The sequence below is a fragment of the Rhinopithecus bieti genome, unplaced genomic scaffold (genome assembly GCF_001698545.2).
Source record: "Rhinopithecus bieti isolate Rb0 unplaced genomic scaffold, ASM169854v2 scaffold_6536, whole genome shotgun sequence".
Classification (NCBI taxonomy): domain Eukaryota; kingdom Metazoa; phylum Chordata; class Mammalia; order Primates; family Cercopithecidae; genus Rhinopithecus; species Rhinopithecus bieti.
In genome coordinates, this window is record NW_016805524.1 from 1,977,871 (window position 1) to 1,992,095 (window position 14,225).

At 38.1% G+C, this 14,225-nt stretch overlaps 1 pseudogene; it reads left to right on the forward strand.

Annotated features, from left to right (window-relative positions):
• Nucleotides 1–9,866: 9,866 nt before the first annotated feature.
• On the forward strand, nucleotides 9,867–13,959 carry LOC108530065 (40S ribosomal protein S18 pseudogene; annotated as a pseudogene).
• The last annotated feature ends 266 nt before the right edge of the window (nucleotides 13,960–14,225 follow it).

Genomic DNA, 14,225 nt, shown 5'->3' on the forward strand with positions numbered 1-14,225 from the left:
CAGTTGCAAAATTATAATATTTCAAGCTATGTGGGTGATTTAATGAACTTACATTTTTCCTATGAATGTTTCATCCTGGCCAACAATTTTTTCTACCTCTTTGCAGTAGAAAGGGGATCCTATCAATTAGGAAAAACTTATTTCATGAAAAATGTAACTGTTATATGTATGTACAATACAATATCCATGAGCACATGTCTATAATGATTATGCTGTCAAAGTAATCATAATTAACTTTTTTCTTCTAATATTTTTTGCTGTACATTCATTTATTTTGTTGTCCACTGATGCTTACAGGCAAAAAAAAAAAAAGAGACTGTGACTACTGTAAGTCTTCAAATGCTTAGAAAACATATATAGGAGAAAACTTTAAATGGAGAAATCTATCCATGAATGTATTGTTTTATGCACTGGGAAACAGGAGCTATTATTTAATTTTACCAGAAAAACACTTCTGGACAATTTGTATGTCATCATTGTCTCTGAACATAAACTTGAAGATTATTTCTTTGGTCAAACCAGATTTTTTACCAGTTTCCAAACACACCTCTGTGCTTTCCTCGGCTCATATTAATTCACATATTCATTCAATACCTAGTTATTAAGTGCCTGGTAGGTGTCAGACATTCTGCCAGATGCAGGTAATACAAAGGTGAAGTAATACACACAGTTGGTGCCCCTGTGGAGCTTATGATCCACTGGGGCACACAGACTTCAGTCAAGTGATCATACAAATGAATGGCATGAGAGCCTGTGTGAGAGGATTTGATCTCATCAGAGATGCCAAGCAAGGCTTCCCTGAGGAGGTGGCACTTGGGCTGGGGTCTGAAGGATAATTAGGAGTTACATAGGTGAAAAGGTGGTGCAAAGGTGTTCCAGCCAGAGGGAATAACATATGTAGAAATCATGTGACAGGAGAGAGGGTACCAGGAACTAAGATGGGCCTATGTGGCTAGACCAGAGAAAGGACAGGAGCATATTCAGGTGAAGCTCCAGAGAGAAAGTAGGGGAAAGAGCATGCCCCTTGCAAGGCCTTGCAAATGAATGGAATTTCATCATATCCCAAGATATTTTTCCTAAAAGACCCTTTGAAATCCTATATGGCCATTCTCAGATGCCACCTCCTCCAAAATGCATTTCCCAATCCCTTCAGCTAAATGTGTTGTTCCCCTCCTCTACGCTTCAGATAACTGTGGTCATACCTGTGTCGTCTCATTATCCCTTTCTGCATTGTATAATGGTTATGTGTGCTGCTTAGTATCAGGGTTGTGAGTTTATTCACCTTTGTATTTCACACATATGTAATAAGTGCTCAATCCAGGTTTGAATAGCTTCAATTTAATCAGCACTCTGGTTCAGCAATTTGAGCCACTGCTTTTTCATGATCAAAACTGCTGGTTAAAGCCTTTAGTAGTGCTATGGAGTGGATAAAGGATTTTGACAAGCAAAGATAAACTCTGAGATGTATGGCAAAATATTGTTACATCTGGGCAAACTGGAGGAGATATGACATACCTGGGTACATGGCTTACTGATACGGGAACACAAAACCATTAGTAGCTCAGTATTCAGCTTCACAGTTGCATGAGAACTAATGGCCTTTACCATGTTGTGAAAGTTCCTAGGAATGCTCTGTGATCCTGAGATGCGGATGACCTCCAAGGAAGGGCAGGTGCTCACTTTATACCTGACCAACTTTCACACATGTAATAAACATTGGCTACATAATACTAAAAATTCAGAAAAAACTTTAAAATTTTAATTGAACATTCTACCAAATAATTCTGGTTTTATCTAGAATTTTGGTAATGGTTACAAATATTCAATGTCTGGGCATTAGGCTAAAACAGAAAATATGAACCATGGATATAAAATGCGTGCCTCTGAAGACTAGTACCTAGTTTTATTATTTGTTTTTTGTTTTGGTATCTAGTGTTTGAGGAAAGAATTACTTTTTTCCTTTAAAAATATGGCTTTATTAAACAATTGAATAAAACTGATATGAAGTCAATTCATTTTTACACATCATGGAGAGGAAAAAAGATCATGGATAAAACTAATAATAAAATGTTTTCTATGTCAGATGTGGTGGCACGCACCTGTAGTCCTAGCTACTTAGGAGGCTGTGGCAGGAGGATTGCTTAAGCCAAGGAGTTAGAGGTCAGCCTGGGCAACATAGCAAGACCCTGTCTCTAAAAAAAGTTTTCTAAATTATAAGCAGCAAAATTATTAAACACAAAGTGAACATTCACAAAGATCAATGTAACAAGATAAAATGAAAATAAAGAAAAGAGAGGAAGATTATATATATATGTGGAAAGTGTAAGTACTTATATATATATATACACACACACATATAAGTAGAAAAGGAGTAATTGCTGTTTATGTGTTAGGCTTGCTAGGTATTTTACATGTGTGAATTTATTCAGTCTTCACAGCACTTCTATGAGGACTGTACTATTATTATCCCCATTTTACAGAAAACTGGAACACAGAGAGATTAAATAGCTTGCACAAGGTCACACAGCTAAAAAGCAGTAGAGCTAGGACCTTAGGACCTCAGTTGGGGCAGCGTGACTCTCCAGAGTGTGCATTCTTAATGAGAGCAGAAATTGATTTTTAGGGGGTAAAAAAAATCTTAGACATTACCAAGGTTTGTGGCCCTCCCAAGGGACAGATACAAAAACAGTCACATAGTACACAAATAGTGTTAAAATTTCATGGGGAAGGAGAGATTGGTTAAGAAAAATTTGTCTAAAATGTCTCCTTAGGGGTGTAGTGAAAATGAAGGCTGAGGGCAGTGATTACACCTGTAATTTCAGATTCGTTATATAAATGAGACTCATTAGCATATGTGTTGTCATCAAAATCATGGGAGTGGATGAAATTGCGCTTTGAGAGGCTGAGGTGGGAGGATGGCTTGAGCCCAGGAGTTCAAGACCAGGCTGAGCAACACAGTAACACCCCCATCTTTACAAAAATTTTTTTAAAATTATCTGGGCATGGTGGCTGGTGGCACCCGCAGGTAGTTCTAGCTACTTGGAGGCTGAGGCAAGAGGATCACTTGGGCCCTGAAGGTCAAGGCTGCAAGAAGCTATGATTGCATCACTGACCTCCAGCCTAGGCAACAGAGCAAGACCCTGTTTCCAAAAAAAGAAAAAACAAAGAAAGACTGAAAATGAGATTAAGAAACACTGCTCTAAAGTGTGTGCTCATAACTCCTATTTAATAACGCCTCTTAAGCTTCATGTTATGTTTTTTCTTTTCTCAGAGAGCAAATTGAAGGGGTGACGTTCACATTTCATTAATAACGTGGATTCAGGAGCTCAGTAATGACGTAGATTCAGTCTGCTGAAATGTGTCAGTTCTGAAATAGCTAATTTAGCTATCTCCAAGTAATGGTATCATAGCAATTGTTATCTCCAAGTTATTGATTATTGAAGTTTTACTAAAACTTTATAGTGTACTTGTTTTTATGGTATTCTGCTACAAAACTGTATGTTGCTATGACCGAAGACAGTCCTGAGGAAACTTACAGAGTGGGTACTGTTTATCCTGTCTGGCACTTTCCCTATCATTTTGGAACTCCTCCTTGACCTCTGAGTTCTCTCTTTTAATCTTCCCTGGTTATTCAGTTATTCATTAGACCCAGTGACATTTATTGAGTACCCTGTGCAATTTCATTCACTCACATGATTTCGATGACAACACATATGCTAATGAGTCACATTTATATAATGAATCTGAAATCTTTCATCCTAGCAAAGATTTTTTTCCCTGAAGTTCCAGAGGACCAAACTGCCTAGTGGACATTTCATTGTCAAGTCCCCCAGACTACGTAAAACTTAACACATCCCACAGGGAATGACCTTTTTCTGCATGTGTGCTTCTCCTCCTGGTTCCTCCTTTAAGAAGTGGCAACTTCATCCATCTCATTACCCAAGCCAGAAACCTGGAAGCATTTGTCATTGGTCACATTCAACCAGTGACCAAGTCTTGACAATTGTACTTCCTTAACATTTCTCAGATCTTTAGTCTCCTTTCTAGTCAAATATATTATTAAATTCACAGTCTTATCACTTCTGTCTAGAAAACTCTTCCCTGCTTTGAAACTCTTCAGTAGCTGCCCATTGCATGAAGAATGTAGACCCTCTATGATCTGACCTCACTGGGCATACCATTCCATCACCACTCACACCCTACATTTTTTAGGCTTGTAACTCATTTTTAATAAGGTTACTTTGAAAATGTCTGAATCAGAGGCCCTAAATTGGCATGTGGGAATCCACCAAAGCTACCTTTGACATATAGAATGGAAAACATGTCCTGTATTTGTTGCCTGAATGTGAATTCCTACCTAAAGTGGACTCTTCTTTTTTTTTTTAAGTGTACTTCTCTTAAAAGCAAGCACATCAAACAAAATATATTGCTATCACCCCTACAGTGCCTTGTGTACTATAGATGCTCAATAAATATATTTTGACAAAAATCACTATTGACTATTATTCTACAGACTTGCATGTTCTTTCTCTTGGAAATAGAATTATGTTATGAGACCACAGTATTTCTTATTCATATAATTTGATGGGAGGAAAGACAAAATAAACTATAAATTCAATTTACTGACTTACTTATTGAGGAAATTGAGATATTACTAAGTAAAATATAAATATCCAGTCCAGCTTTTTCAAAAGACAGATATGTAAAAATATAGTTATTGCTAAAACTGGTTTGTGACATGCTTTCACAGTTTATTTAATGTTATTATAGCCTGTAATCAATGTATAAACAATAGAATTCCTAAGTAATACATAAATCTCTGAAAGAAATAGATTAAAATCAGCTGTTTTTTGTTAAAATGTTGGGGCTTTAACCAAAACATAGATTTTTAACTTCACTAAATCTAAACTCATTTTAGGAAATATACAAATACATATAAGTATGAAATTACCATTAAAAAGAATTTTATTGTAATTTTATTTCCTGAGAATTCAGCATTTATTTTGTTTTTGTGAGTGAACCCTAGGATTTTACTTTATTTTATTTATTTTTATTTATATATATTTTGAGACAAGGTGTTATTCTATTGCCTAGGCCAGAGTACAGTGGTGCAATCCTAGCTCACTGAAGCCTCCATCTCCTGGGTTCAAGCAATCCTCCTGCCTCAGCCTTTCGAGTAGCTGGGACTACAGGCGCATGCCCCTAGGCCTGGCTAATTTGTTTTTATTTGTAGAGACAGAGTCTTGCTTTGTTGCCCAGGCTGATCTCAAACTCCTCACCTCAAGCAAACCTCTCACCTTGGCCTCCCAAAATTCTGGGATTACAGGCACGAGCCACTGTGCCCAGCCAAAACCCAGAATTTTCTGAGTTCAATTTTCCTTGGCCAACTGCCAGTCTGAAATGAAGACCCTCTCATCTAAAATCTTTGTTGAGCAGATACATCATAGAAATATTTCATTTGTAAATCAAACCCACAGATCCACAGATCCACAGAACTGTTTCATTTCAAAACTGTCTACTTCAGCCTCACTGTCAGGGAAATTGTTAACAGGTTCAAAATTAGTAATGAAGATGGACTTGCAGTATCTTTTCAATGATCAGTATTAGCAAGTAGTGTAAATACCTGTCTAGGACTCATCTATATACTCATCTGTACCTATGGTTATCAATCACTGGTTTATTCTTATGTCCTCCCTAATTTTGTGTGCTTAAGAGCACACTCTGATTTTACCATTTACTATTCCATTTAAATAAACCTTGATTCCTAGTCTGGTGCTAAATACAGAGTGCTCAAAAGCTTGTCTTTCTTTTTTCTTTTTTTTTTTTTTATGAGACGGAGTCTCGCTCTGTCGCCCCGGCTGGCGTGCAGTGGCCGGATCTCAGCTCACTGCAAGCTCCGCCTCCCGGGTTTACGCCATTCTCCTGCCTCAGCCTCCTGAGTAGCTGGGACTACAGGCGCCACCACCTCGCCCAGCTAGTTTTGTATTTTTTAGTAGAGACGGGGTTTCACTGTGTTCGCCAGGATGGTCTCGAACTCCTGACCTCGTGATCCGCCCGTCTCGGCCTCCCAAAGTGCTGGGATTACAGGCTTGAGCCACCGCGCCCGGCCAAAAACATGCCTTTCAAGTGTGTGAATCGATTTGAAAATACGTCTGTATCTTTTAAATCAGAACTATATCAATAAAAATATTTTAGTAAATTGTCAAATTAGGTTGGTCACTGTCATATCTTTCAACACTATGTAAACAGTAATTGAAACTAATAGACTATTTGAAACATATTTTAGTTAAAATTCATATACAAACCCATGTATAAAGTATTTGTTAAGCTATGTATTTTACACAGATTTCTGGTATTAAAATTATCTAAGCATATTCAAGACTTGAAATGCACATAGCCCAAAGAACCAATACTTCATTCATCATGAAAGACTAATTTGTTTTATGAGAGTGTGGAATAAGCATTCACCACATGAAAACATTTTAGTACAACCACCTTTCACAAATAGTGTATTTCTGGTTTCTTGCTCTACAGTGGAAAAGCTACAAAAAGCAAAAGCAAACACCTTTGTGGTAATCAATAAGTAGCATTAGTGCTACATATATTATGCTTCCAATTGAGTTGGGTCTATTTTTGTTTTATGTTTCAATGTACAGCATTATCCTTTGGCAATGTCAAGAGAATGAAAAATGTGCTGTTTATAAAATGAAGTATTGAGTTTATTTTAGATATCACAGCTTACAAAAACACTCTCAAAATGCAAAAGCATACCCTTCAAGTTCAATAGAATAATGTATATTGGAAAGGGATAGAAATAAATTATTTATTATACATACTAAAATATTTATTTAATTTAAAAAATATACACATAATTCCACAAGCCAGCAAAATTGAACTATCGTTTTTGAGATTCTCAGCCAGTCTTTACTTATCTGCATGCATAATTTTTACATATTGTAATGGAATAAAATTGCACTTTCATAAGATAGAGTTTGGTGTTTTAATGTCATTTGCCACAATTTGCCTTATTATTGACATAAAACTCCAACATACAGCTTGTTTGAGCATTTATCAGTGGAGATCTTCATTTCTGGCCAGATTTCATAAATCCATTTATTAAATAGAAATAAGCTGATAGATAAGATAGAAAAAAACCATTATTTATTAAATTCAACATACCTTTTTTACTTCATTTCCTGGATTCTTGAATCTTTAATCCAATTAGCATTAAGCTGTGGAGTATGAAAAATAATCGGCAAAATCATCAGGTGAGAGTTCCTTCTGATGACCTGTGTGTCTTCCTCCTCACTCCAACACTATTACTTTACTTTCCAGTTAAGAAACAATGCAACTATTCTTTTTTTTATTGAATGAAAGGGATCATTTTTGTTTCCTTACGGATTATTAAACATAATGCTGAACTAACCTATCATAACAGCCAATGAGGCAGTGGGTGGGCCAAAGAAAGGGGATAGTGGGGAGGAAACTGAGCGAGGAACTGCCACAAGGCAGAAGAAAACATTTGGAGATGGCTGTGTTAGCTATCTCCATCAAGGTGGCGGTTTCAAGGATATATACATATGTCAAAACTTACCCACTGTAGTTAAGTGCTGTTTATTGTGTGCCAATTATCTCTTAATAAAGCTGTAAAAAATGTAGTGCTATTGTAAAAGTAAAGATAATTATTAAAGTAAAACTAATTCTCAAAAGTCTGTGATATTATACCATTTTCCTTAAAGGGGCAAGAGATTTTGCCTTTTTATCTCATTTTATCTGTAAGATAAATTCAAAATTTTGGGAATGCTTACTTAAGGCAAGCTTAATTTTCCATATATTGTTTAGCTTGCTTTCCATTGCAATTCATAGTTGCACTTCACCATTATTAAAAAACACAGGTTGGGTGCAGTGGCTCATGCCTGTAATCCTAGCACTTTGGGAAGCCGAGATGAGAGAATCACTCGAGCCCAAGAGTTCAAGATCAGCCTGAGCAACAAAGTGAGACCCTATCTCTACAAGAAATAAGAAAATTAGCCAGGCGTGGTGGCACACGCCCGTAATCCCTGCTACTCGGAAGATTGAGACAAGAGGATCGCTTCAGCCCAGCCATGATCACACCATGGCACTCCAGCCTGGGCTGACAGAGGGCAACCCTGTCTCAAGAAAACAAAGCAAAACAAAAACCTCACACACAAAAAACAAAAGCAAAGGGCCTTTAACTAAAACTAAAAATAAAACATGTATTAAAGCCCTACATTCTTTTGAGTGTACAAATCATTTTGCTGATATCTTTATGATTTTAGTCTTTAATCCTGTTCTTGAAATTGATGATTGAGATTTAAAACCTCATGTGTATTACTTTTATACTCTCCATTGATGGTTAATTATGATTGTTCCATATTTCCCCTTATTCTTTCCCCGTATAAGAAGACAGTGAGATGTCAAACAAGATTTTTAAGGATGACTTTACAACCATCACAACTCTGGGAGGAAATGCCCCACATGTGTACAAAGTGACTTTAATCTAGAAAGAAACATAAATTTACAAATAAAGTAGCAAGCAAGAAAGAATGAAAAGGAGGAAGGAAGGGAAGTAGAAAGAAAAATGCATACATTAAGGGTAATTACAACCCAGTTATAGCGCTCCTGTTTTATTGTAAAGGCATATCCAAGTAGCTCCACTTAATTGAAAAGCTTGTCACCCCTGGGACAACCTTGTGGATGCTTTCAGCCTCCACAACTCTGCGCAGAGAAATCGCCTTCATTTAGCAGGAGCACCCTTGAAGGTTGGTGCTCACCCTCATGCCCCAGCACCCATACACATGTTTTTATCAGGCTTCAAACATAAATGAAAGAATGGGGCCTATTATAGTATTGCCACAAAACATCTCAAAATTACGCATTTATAATTCCTGAAGGTATGCTGATGTGCACTGTACTTAGCTTGATCCAGACAAATATGTTTTGGCATGAGGCAGAATAATTAAAAATTGGAATTTTGAAATTTGTGAAGGTTTTGAAATGCAGAGACTCCAAAATAGTTAAATACTGACATCAGCCACAATACACCTTCCTTCTTCTTATATGAGACTGAAAGTCAGAAAAAAACTTGTATAGTAGTTTCCCACAGTAAGTAGCTGAGATGAAGTGATAGCTTTTCTTCTAAACTTTTTTTTTTTTTTAGCAAATTAGCTCGGCATGGGCACACGTTAGATTGCCACACAGAGGGCATATTGCTTGCTGAGCAATTTGCCCTACAGAATAGTTGCTATGCTGCCTTGCTTTGGGCACACTGCTAAGCTAAATTCCTGTCTCCTGTCATCACTGACAGTAGAACAGCTGGAAACTAAAGATTGCAAGAAACATTATAATTTTTTCCTTAAACAATTTTTTTAAATAACAGCAAGTTATTTTATTTTATTTTAGAGATGGTCTCACCGTGCCACGCAGGCTGAGTGCAGTGGCGCAATCCCAGCTCACTGCAGCCTTGACCTCCTGGGCTCCAGCAATCCTCCTGCCTCAGCCTCCTGAGTAGCTGGGACAACAGGCATTTACAACCATGGCTGACTAATGTTTATTTTTATATTTTTAGAGACAGACAGATCTTGCCCAGGATGATGTGAAATGGCACAATTATAGCTCATGGCAGCCTCAACCTCCCAGGCTCAAGGGATCGATCCTCCCGCCTCAGCCTCTGGAGTAGCTGAAATTATAGGTGCACATCATCACGCCCTGCTAATTTTTGTAATTTTTTTTTTTTTTGTAGAGACAGGGTCTCCCTGTTTCCCAGGCTGGTGTCAAACTCCTGAACTCGAGCAGTCCTCCCGCCTCAACTTCTCAAAGCTCTGAGATTGTAGGTGTGAACCACCATGCCTGACCAGCAAAAGTATTCTGAGAACACCTTTGAGGGGAAATATGGTATATTCTTATCAATTCTGCCATGAGAACCATGTTAATTTTGTCAATCTTTTTTCCTTACTGGTATGTCATTGTAATCAAAGATTCAAGTATATTTTATTCAAAATTTAAAAAATTTTAAACTTTCCTTTTCCACTTAAAAAAACCTCAGTAAGGACAGGTTTATGTGAACTGATTTTTGTGGCATATAATTGTGGCATTTATCCATACCCAACTAAAATACTGAATTTATGAAGCTGGAAAAGCCACAACATCCCAGTTGTATACCCTGCCTGGTTTGACTCCCTAGAAAGTAAATGTAAACCGCTGGCTTGCTATCACATTGAAGGAGTGTCACACGGCATATGTCATAAATTTGGGGACCACAGAACTCCTCTCCTGGCATCTTCCTCCTACCGCCAACTTTCAGCATAAATAGTTTGCTCCAGTGAGTTGAGAGAAATTGAACAGGGGCAGAAGCTGGGAGGAGGAGTACCACTTGTACAAATTGTGGGAAATCACTACTCAACTTTTTATAACATCAAGACACTTCGTAAGGGCTTTTAGAACATTCAAGCAGCAGGTTATCGAGCTATTTGCTTGGGTTTTTTTTTTTTTTTGGTACTAAAATATTTAAATGATATAACACTATTTGCTGACCAATAAAAGCATTCATACTAAAAGATAATCTGAGAAAATTTAACTGCTTTTAAATAGAGATGTAAGATTAGTAAATGAAAAGGTGTTATACCTTATATATCTGATTTTAGTAAATCATTCATGTGAACACATCCCTACTTATGCTCATATATAATTATCTACCTGATAATATCTTAGTCTTCCTTTTTAAAGTAAAACTTATATATTTAAAGAGTCATAGTTAATTTTCATTTTATTTCTCATTTTATTAGTTTCTCTGTTTTAATGAAATGCTCTTCATTTTCCTCCTGAAAACCTAATTAAGGTATTTATTACTAACTTCAAGACCACTTTAAAATATTAATTTAATTGACAATTACAATTTGGCATAATGTTAGAATATAATACATACTGAATATAATTTAGGCTTTCTTGGCTTAAAAACAAAACCAGGCCAGATACACTAGTATTACTGTGCTCACACCTGTAACTCCAGCACTTCAGGAGGCTAAGGTGGGAGGATTGCTTGAGCCCAGGAATTCAAGACCAGACTGTGCAACACAGGGATAAATATAAAAATTTAAAAATTAGTGGAGTGTGGTGGTACACACCTGTAATACCAGCTACTTGGGAAGCTGAGGCAGGAGGATCCTTTGAGCCCGGGAGTTTGAGGCTACAGTGAGCTATGACGGTGACACTGCACTCCAGCCTCAGCAAGACCCTGTCTCTAAAAAAACAAAACCAAAAACCAATTCAGAATTTTGTAGTGTCTCAGCCTCACTACCATATTCATTCATTCACTCATTGATTCATTTCAGCTCTATTTTTTGAGTTTACTACATGCCGGGCACAGAACAAGGTACAAGGAATTTTAAAACAAATAGATGTGTAAGACATAGACCTTGCCCTCCAGGAACTTGGATCAAATAATGTTGAATGGGTAGATCAAAGAACCACTCACTAAAGCTTTCTAGTTGACAGCATGCCAGATATCAAAGAGTTCACAGTGCCTGCCTTTAACTTAAAGCATGACAGGTTTTCTGCTGGTCTTTTAGTCAGTTCTTAGTTTATATACCAGTGCCCATAATTATATCAATTTGAATGGATTTCTTCAGTACAATTTCATGTAACTATATGAATGATTTATAAAATCAAATATAAAAGTGTAATACCTTATCATCTATTAATCACACTGATCTGTTGAAAGGCAGTTATTTTGTTTCTTAGATTAGTTTTCTTTTAGTATGAATGTTTTTATTGGTTACAAAAATAGTGTCATATCATATACACATTTTGCTTGCTCTGAAACATGTTCAGTATCTTTAAGAGTGCATCAGATTAGATTATCAGTTGTAAGGGATAGAATCACTAGTTTACTTCCCAAGCCTGCTACTTCCCAGTAGAAAGTACTAGGTCATCTCTCTTTTGGCCCAGAGGCGTAAGTTACCCCACTGTGAAGAGAAGAGTTTTGCTGTGTACTCAGCATCTAATTTTTATTCTCTACTCAGATTTATTTCATGAATAATATACCTGAAAGAGCTAAGGGAAATGAAGACAGTGATCCAGATAATTTTGGAAAACCCAGCTCCATTCACATTCCCTCCTCTGATTGTGCCTTGGGCCTGTTGCTTGGAAGAGCAGATGAGTCATGGACCCAGACTCAGGCTAGAGAGCAGGCAGTCTAGGGCCGTAGTGGCACACAAAGCCCCTAGCACCAAAGGCATCACCAGGCATGAGCAGTGCAGCCAATGGGGAGAATATGGGGTTTACATAATCTTCTCTACTTCCCACATCTTCTCCCTTGTGTCCTATCTGAATTAAAGACACCACCCAGGTGCAAAAAACTAGACTCAGTGTGCAAGCAAAGAAGACAGTATCAGGACTGATGTTGAAATTTAGTCTGGAAAAGGAAAGTGAGGATTTGATTTGGGTGAAGCACAGTGAAAAAGTAATAGAAGCAATTGATCATGGATCCAATGGGTGAAATAATCGTTGCCATTGAGGCAGTAAAAGGAATGGGGTGAAAGAGGGTAAGAAGGTAGAGGAATGGGGCAGGGAACAGAATGTGAAGGATTCAGGGAGGGGAGTTAGTTTAAGCTTCAAATTCTAGTGTGGCCACTGGAGGGAGGGGCTGGGTGGGGTGACAGGCAGTCTTTAAAGGAGAACACAACTAAAGTCAGAGAAATCACCACTAAAGAACTCATCCCTGAAACCGAAAACCACCTGTACCCCAAAAACCATCGAAACTTTTTAAAAATGCAGCAGATTAAAAAAATAATAAAGGGGAACACTGCAGGTACTGAGGGCCCAGGATGAGTGATTCTTAGAGAGATGGTTGGAATGGAGACAGAAATAACAAGACCTCATGCTTAGTGCAAGGATGCTTTCCAGAAACAGGAGTACTAACTGAATTCCAGCTTTGGTAGGATATTTGGTATTGCCTGGTTTCTAGAAGATGCATTTCTGTCATCACTTATCACCTACCCTCCACACATGTTAACGTACAAGTAGGAGTTTATTGGCTGAGATCTCTGTTTATGTATGCCCTTTAGAACTGTCCTAGTAGAGCGAGTGGTGCTCACTTCAGCAGCCTGGACATTTGAACACTCCACCCATTTGAGAGGTGGGGAGCTTGGCAAATGATGATCCACGCTGCCTTTTGAACTGCCCATGAGCTAGGAATGGTTTGTACATCTTCAAATGGCTGGAAACAACTCAAAAGAAGAATAACACTTTGTAAGCAATGAAAATTACATGAAATTCACATTTGCGTGCTTAAATAACATTTTACTGGAACACAGCCCACGCATTGTTTCATATTGTCTGTGGCTGTTTTCCCACTACAAGGACAAAATTGAGTAGTTAGGACGGGGATCACGTATTTCACAAAGGCTGAAATATTCATGATCTGGCTTTTTGTAGAAAAAGTTTGCTCTTCCACAGGAGACCTGCACACCGCCGCTTGTGCTGCCGCCTTGTCTCTCGTGATCCCTAAGAAATTCCAGCATATTTTGCGAGTACTCAACACCAACATCCATGTTGGCAGAAAATAGCCTTTGTCATCACAGCCATTGAAGGTGTGGGTCGAAGATATGCTCATGTGGTATTGAGAAAGCAGACACTGACCTCACCAAGAGCGCAGGACTCTTTGAGGATGAGGTGGAACATATGACCACCACTAAGCAGAATCCATGCATTCAAGATCTCCAACTGGTTCTTGAACAGACAGAAGGATGGAAAGGCTGGACACTATAGCCAGGTCCTGGCCAAGGATCTGGATAACAAGCTCTGTGAAGACCTGGAGCAACAAGAAGATTCCAGTGCATAGAGGGCTGCGCCACTTCTGAGGACTTTTGTGTCTGAAGCCAGCACATCAAGACCACTGGCCACTGTGGCCATACTATGGCTGTGTCCAAGAAGCACTAAGTCTGTGGCCTTGTCTGCTAATACATAGTTTATATACCAAAAGAAAAAGGAAAAGAGAAAGTTTGCTGCTCCCTGCTCTAAACATTAAATAACCCTTCATTTATATATCCTCTGGAAAACAATCTATCTACTGTATGCTAAGGATTCTCCTCAAAAAATAAGACGTTAATCACAGGAGAGGCCACTGTGCAGCCAAGAAAAGCGATCGAGATCGGAGCTGAGGGAAGACTGGGTTGGTGGAGAGCGTCGGGTACCCTGCGCTGGCT